Source organism: Alosa alosa, chromosome 4, assembly GCF_017589495.1.
Source record: "Alosa alosa isolate M-15738 ecotype Scorff River chromosome 4, AALO_Geno_1.1, whole genome shotgun sequence".
Lineage (NCBI taxonomy): Eukaryota > Metazoa > Chordata > Actinopteri > Clupeiformes > Clupeidae > Alosa > Alosa alosa.
Genome location: NC_063192.1, coordinates 24,969,002 through 24,976,501, shown reverse-complemented (window position 1 = coordinate 24,976,501; position 7,500 = coordinate 24,969,002). Strand labels below are relative to the sequence as shown.

Below are 7,500 nucleotides of genomic sequence, written 5' to 3'. Positions count from 1 at the left end.
ACACACACACACACACACACACACAATGAATCAATAGCCATCAGACAATATTGCATCTCTGTATCTCTTGAAATAAGTCTGCTCTAGTTGCTCTAGTTGATGTTATTGGAACACCTATTCATCAGAACAACTCATCTCCCAGACGACACAGCAACACCAGTGTGCCTGTCTAGAATACCAATCAGGAGTGTGTGGACACACACATGGACACACACATGGACACACACACACACACACACACACACAAACACAAACACACACACACACACACACACACATACACACCTCTCCAGCTATGAAACATGGGAGAGAAAGTATTTCTCATGGCTTTTAGACAGTTGCATCATGAGCCATTAAAGTACATTAATGTGACAGGATGTCTAATGGGCTACTTGCACAATCAGTCTGTCGCGCTCGCGTTCTACTTAAAGGATAATTCCGGTGTGATTTTGACCTAAAGTGTCTTGAAACATGATACCGAGTGTGAACGTATGTCTCATAGCCCATCTCAGCTTGTCCCCTGCACTCAGAAGGGATCAGATTCCAAAAATAATTCCGTGGAAATGCATGGATTCCAGTTGCTGATACTGGAAGCAACTGAATCCATGCTTTTCCACTGAATTATTTTTGGAATCTGATCCTTTATCATACCTGTTCATTCAGACTGCCGCCGAACTTATCGCGGACTAAATTCAAGATGGCGTTGAACGGTAAAATTCCTTAAGGTACTGTCTGTATAAATCGTCTTGCAAATAAACTACCAGTTCTCCATGTCTCGTTTTAAATGTCAAGGCCTTCGGAAGTCTACCAATAAAGTATGGAGCTACTTTGAGCCTAGTAAATGGTGTAAAACAGTGATTTATTTGCATGGCTAGGCCGATGCCCGAGGCACCACAACGAAACACTGTTGGTAGCATTGGCTAACAAGCGGCAGATTTCTGAGTGCAGGGGACAAGCCGAGGTGAGCTATGAGACATACGTTCACACTCACTATCATGTTTCAACACACTTTAGGTCAATATCACACCGGAATTCTCCTTTAATACTGCTCAGCTGTTTCCGGTGGAACGATGGCGACAGCTATTTTACACCTGCTTTCAAGCGCTCCCAAAATATGTATGGCAGACGTCCACCTGGATCTGCAAGAGATCAAAGGTCCCATCGTTCAAAATGGACAAGGGTTTTCAGCTGTATATGTGCACTTATATACACAACTATGAAGGTAAGAACATCATTATCTAACTGACTAAATACATGTTAGCGCTAGCTAGGTCTCTTCATAGAGGGTTGATAATTGATCTAGCAAAGGTCGTTTTTCTTTTCGGTGTGAGTGTCATGAGTATGCTATCTGAGTAGCACTGTAGTAAACACGGTATGCTTTATCTAGGTTGAATTCACAACATTAGCGTTAGTGAGGTTACTTTGACAGTGTTGTCTGTCAACTGTAACGTTATGCCTAACTAACGTTAAAGGCGCCAAGGTAGCATGTAACCGCTGGGCCAGGCTAGCTACTTGTGGAATGTGTTGACGTTACATAGCTGTTGATACACAGCGACAGCAGCAACACATAACGCTAACAACGTTATCTGTTGTTTTATACAGTGTCCAATAAAGACAGGATGACAGGGCAAGTTGCCGTCTGATCATTGTGCTACAGGTCACACCGTTAAAGTGTAGGCATAAGTTCCAGTTGTATTCATCCCCATTCAGTGGGGATTAGTTCAGTTACCTCCCATCCCCCAATGTTTCCTAATGTTAATGTAATTGTCGTTTGTTCAATGTAATCAACATTGATAAGGTGAGAAAGTTTGTCTATGATCTAAGAATTCAGCAGTTTAGGCTTTTGCAGATGTACCACAACTGTGGTAATGACAGAACAAATGTTCCTATGTGGCAGGTACTGCTTTATGCAGCCACATAGTGGCCCTGCTTTATCAAACTGCACACTTCAGAGCTTTGATTTGAAGTGATCCCACTCTCAGTAATTGTTTTTGTGTGATAGGGTGTGACGCCCGGACCCATCAACTCCATGGTCTTCACCAAGCCAGTACCAAAGCGAAGGGTACAGACTGGAGTAAGTTAATTAATAATAATAATAATAATAATAATAATAATAATAATAATACATTTTATTTAGAGCGCCTTTTATGTCACCCAAGGTCACTTCACAAACAAAAACAAAAAGGTTGTTAAAATTAGTCATCTCAAAAAAATAAAAATATTAATTAATTAGAGATGATTCCCCCTCTAGGAAATAATCCTAGGTCCAGGCATAATTGATCACCACATCTGTAGATATACCTAAATCCAAATGTGCCACTCCCAGTACAATTCTCCCCCAAGTGGCTTAAGTAATAGCCAAATAAGTAAGACTTACTGAATGGTGGATATAAATGGCTCATACAATCAACATTTATGACATTGCCAATTATGCTTATTGGCCCAATTCTTCATCAATGCTCTCATTAACTCCTTACCAATTTCCTGTGTGGAAAATGCTAGTCTTGCTTAGGTTTTCGTCAACACCTTTGTCATCTGAAAACAGTGTAGATTGTCATTACATAAGAGAAATTGATAATGTTGCTGCTATTTTTTCATTTGTTGTATTCCTCCCTTATTTTATATTTATTTATTTATTTATTTATTTATTTATTTATTTATTTATTTATTTAGTCAGGAGTGGATTCTACAGAGGCCTGGTCTGGCCATTACCTGATCCCTGCATGTTCAGAATATTACATTACATTTGGCTGAAGCCTTGGCCAAACAGACCATCAACATGGTAAACAGTTTAAGTTTTAGACAATTAGTCAACAATTTTAGGACAATTTAAAAAACATTAGAGTACAGTAAGAATAAGTGCATCAGTGAGTGCTGTGGTGTATGGTGTGAAATTCAATAACTCTAGCTCGAGTGTGCATGTATTTGCAAGATGATGCTGTGTATGTATGTAAGTATGTGTGTATGTATGTATGTGTACACATGTATTTGTTTAACACTGAGTGGTTCTGAGTAGTTTTCCCAGTAGTTCAATCCCATTTTCCCAAACATAGTTCTTAAGACTTCAAACACAGATCTTACTTCTGGCTGTGTATAATCTTGTACACTTAGCAGGCTTGTCAAAGACAGAGTTTACAGAGGGTTCACACTTCCACCATCACCATGGCAATGGGGTCAAGGTGGTACCATTGTCTGGGCTGAGAAACTGTATAGTGGGAGTGAAACTGAAGCTCAGTGGAACACCAACAAGGGTCTTTCTGTCCCTCCATTTCCAGTATGGCTGCCACCTCCATCGCCTTGTGTGGTTGGAACAATACGTAATAGCCTACATACACATGATAGCCTACACACACGTTCACACACACGCATACACAACCACACACTCCTTGTCTGGTTAGGGCCATTTTGTTTAAAATAACATGACAAACTCAAATACAATGTAATGGAAACAAACTTCAATTGCTATTGGACTGTGGAGGAGATTGTGGAAGGAGTCCCTATGGTCAGAATCCAGCTTTCTGCCATCAACCAGAAGTGACAGAGCACCTACTGATCAGCTAGGGGGCAGGTAAGGCTGTGTGTGTGTGTGTGTGTGTGTGTGTGTGTGTGTGTGTGTGTGTGTGTGTGTGTGTGTGTGTGTGTGTGTGTGTGTGTGTGTTTGACAGAGCTGGAAGTCGTAGAAGCAGAGGAACACAGACGGCCAGCAAGGAGACATTTCCAGTGTGTCTCTGACTCATGAGCCCAGGTGACACACACACACACACACACACACACACACACACTTCAACCCTTACACTCAGAGGCAGCTGGACACGCTGCCCTGTTGCCATAGACAACATCACCTCAGAGGGAAGAGTATTTCACATTCGTCTGGCAGAGTGAAAACCAGTGGAGGGATACAGGAGTCAGGAGACCAGAGAGGAGAGGAGAAGAGAGGAGACGAGAGAGGAGAGGAGAAGAGAGGAGGAGAGAGGAGGAGAGAGGAGAGGAGAGGAGAGAGGAGACGAGAGAGGAGAGGAGAGAAGAGGAGGGGAGGAGAGGAGAGAGGAGAGAAGAAGAGAAGAGAGAAGAGAAGAGGAGGGGAGAGGAAAGGGGAGAGGAGAAAGAGAAGAGAAGAGAGGAGAGCAGAGGAGAGGAGAGGAGAGGAGAGCAGAGGAGAGCAGAGGAGAGGAAAGGGAAAGGAGAGGAAAGGAAAGGAGAGGAGAGGAAAGGAAAGGAGAGGAGAGGAGAGGAAGGGGAGGAAAGGAGAGGAGAGGAGAGGAAAGGGGAGAGGAAAGGGGAGACAATGATATGAGTGAAGCCATTGCAAAACAGTAACCAACCACAGCCATACACAAACTGACCAGAACCATACTGGACCAGTGACTGGTCAAATTTAGCTGTTGAGTTTGATATGGCCTACATACTGCACCGACAGTCCAGACTCACTACGCAAGAGGAGATATGATAGGAAATGGAGAAACTATGGTGTGAGAGAGTGACGAGGAATGGCGTGACTGAGCCAGCATACCTGGTGAGAAGAAAAACAATTGCCTAATGGGAATTTAAATCCCACTGTAAACAACTCCCCTCTAAACAAACAAGCATGCACACACACGCACACACAAACACAAAACGGGCCTCTCTCTCTCTCTGACTAAAATCCTACACTTCACATTGCTTTAATGACAAATCTAAATCAGTCCCTTCGGTGTGGTTTGCGATTCGACCATCACAGAATTTTAAAAAATCCCACCATTTACAATTGACAAAGTCACAAGTCACAAGGAACGGTGATGGAAAACTATTATTGTTATCTACAGTCATTCAGAAGTAGATGAAGGACATACACATTATGCAATTAATAAATGAGTTCATAAACCAGTGATACTCAGGGTCAGGTCATGAACGTTGTTCTGAAACCATAAACAGTGTTCAAACGTGATGTTGAATTTAAGGCATTTTGTGGCTTAGTATGGCAAAGAGATGGCATAGCAAAGGTAAGAGTGATAAGAATATTCAATATATTTGTATTAATTATTATTTTTTCTACTTAGATTTCGTTGAATAATACTGCAGGATTACTCAGACATATGTGAAATCATAAGACATATCCAAAATGGATGTTCTTCATCCATCTTCAGATCTGCATTACATAAAATAGGGCAGTGGTAGTGTAGTGGTTAAGGAGCTGGGCTAGCATGCAGTAGCCAGAAAGTTGTCGGTTCAATTCCCAGCTTCCACCGTTGTGCCCTTGAGTTGCTCTGTGTGTGTGTGTGTGCCAGCTGCAGCCGTGGCCTACTGGTTAGCGCTTTGGACTTGTAACCGGTTCGAACCCCGACCAGTAGGCACGCAGAGTGTTTTTCACTAATTCACGGATTGGGATAAATGCAGGGACCAATTTTCCCTCACGGGATCAAAAGAGTATACTTACTTACTTACTTACTTAATATTGATAACCAAATGGGAAACCTGATATAGGAACCTCCCGTATTTCCCGAAATGCAAGCACCCACACCATAAGTGTATCTAAATTAGCTATGTACCAAAAATTACATTTTACCGTGACTCAAAGAGCAGTAAACAGTGTTGTAAGGCTGCATGTAGAAATCTGCTTGGAGCTTCAGTGGAATTTTGATTTGCGACGAGAATTTTCGGTCTAACCGTTGATGTGCCATGAGAAAGGTTGGAAATCATATAGTAAATCGCAATCGCAATATCTGTCAAAAGAATCGCAATTAGACCCCCACAGCTGAACTCGCCTTTGTACACACAACACCCACACACACAGACACACCCAGACACTAAGCCAGTGAGTGAGAAAGAGTGTGCACTCCATGTCGCGTTTGCGGTGGCACTAATGGAATATTACTGAAAACCAGGATGCCTCTACTACATCTCCATCTGTCTGTGCAAGTCACTGAGCCATGACCTCAGTCCTCTATCTCTCTCTTTCTCTCTCTCTGTGTGTGTGTGTGTGTGTGTGTGTGTGTGTGTGTGTGTGTGTGTGTGTGTTTAAGAGTGAGTGAGAGAGTTAGTATGTGTGAATGTAGGTCACCGTTGGACTACAGGGACCAGAGTTCCTTGCTTCTGTGCTCTGCCTGAACTGTGCAGATGCACTGCCTCACACTTACTGCTATATTTAGCATGTTTAAGTGTGTGTATGTGCATGTGTGTGTGTATGTGTGTCTGTGTGTGTGTGTTACACCACATTATTTTAGCACTGATGCCCTGAATGTGAAACAGTAAGTTTCACAGCTATTTGTGGGCTGAATGAAAGAGGCTGATGATTTCCTATGTATCACTACATACCCACATACGCTTCTTGGCAGTGAGTGTGCGTGTGTGTACATGTTTGTGTGTGTGTGTGTGTGTGTGTCCTAGTTTGCTTCCCATAGAGCAATGGGATGTGTGGCCCAGTAACATTGACACACAACTCTTTCTCTTTCTAACACAAAAATCACACATACACACAGACACACACACACACACACCAACCACAAAATCACCTGCAACAAAATACAGACAAGCACACAGATGTACTAAACTTTGCCATTATAAACAGAAGAATGTGTTTTCTCCAAAAGCACCTTGCTTTCCCCCTGTTATGTAAGTTCAATATTTTGGGGCATAACAGTGTGCTCAGGTGTGTGTGGCCCTCTGTGTGCTACTGACACAAAAACAAAGAATGCTGGGAGTCACGTGGTCCCCCACGGCAGTACATCGCAAACGCACACGCACACGCACAAACACACACACGCAAACACACACACACACACACACACACACACACACACACAATCACACAAACAGGCAGGGGACATGAGGCAACACAATGAAACAGTGTGGTAATGTCTGCATCCTGCTTAAGCAGATTGAGCGATGAGCAGGTATTGAGTGTTTAGGATGGTGAATATTACATAATAGTGGAATGGTATCATCAAAACCAGCCTGCCCAAAATCCTCTGTGAGAAGATGAGGAGAATACAAAATCAATTTCTCCATAAACCTTTAAACTCTCAAGCTGTGCATTTACTTGTGTGTGTGTGTGTGTGTGTGTGTGAGAGAGAGAGAGAGAGAGAGAGAGAAAGAGAAAGAGGTGGGGGTGTGGTGTGTGGGGGTGCAGCCATTTTAATGGTGTATCTATAACATATCCAGCAAGAGCAGTTTGATTGTTTGAATTGGTGTATGTGTCCATTTCTGGCCACTGTCAAATAAATCGGCACGTCTGTGCGTATGTGTGTGAGTGTGTGAGTGACTGTGTGTGTGTGTGTGTGTGTTATCTGTATGCATGTGTGAGTGTGTGTGATGGCTCTGGTCCATCTCATTCTCTGTCCTCTCTTTCCACATTCCCCTCACACCCTGATAGGGCATCTGATTGTCACCCTTAAATATTTCATGAGTTGAATGCTACGCTAGTTAGCATGGCTGAAGAATACTACAGAGCTTTGTGACTCAGTATGTGATACACTTCTCTGTGCATGTTAATATGCACGACGCATTTGTCAGAACTGTAAGAAT

General features: G+C 42.7%; 1 protein-coding gene and 1 long non-coding RNA gene across 2 annotated transcripts in view; one reads left to right on the top strand and one right to left on the bottom strand.

The window, feature by feature from the left end:
• LOC125293320 (membrane-associated guanylate kinase, WW and PDZ domain-containing protein 1-like) overlaps positions 1–7,500 on the bottom strand; it is a 122,679-nt gene that overhangs the window by 57,655 nt on the left and 57,524 nt on the right.
• Positions 1,075–2,735, top strand: LOC125292918. The gene is made up of 3 exons (XR_007193302.1): positions 1,075–1,222; positions 2,003–2,074; positions 2,678–2,735. It is a non-coding gene; the product is annotated as an uncharacterized LOC125292918 (long non-coding RNA).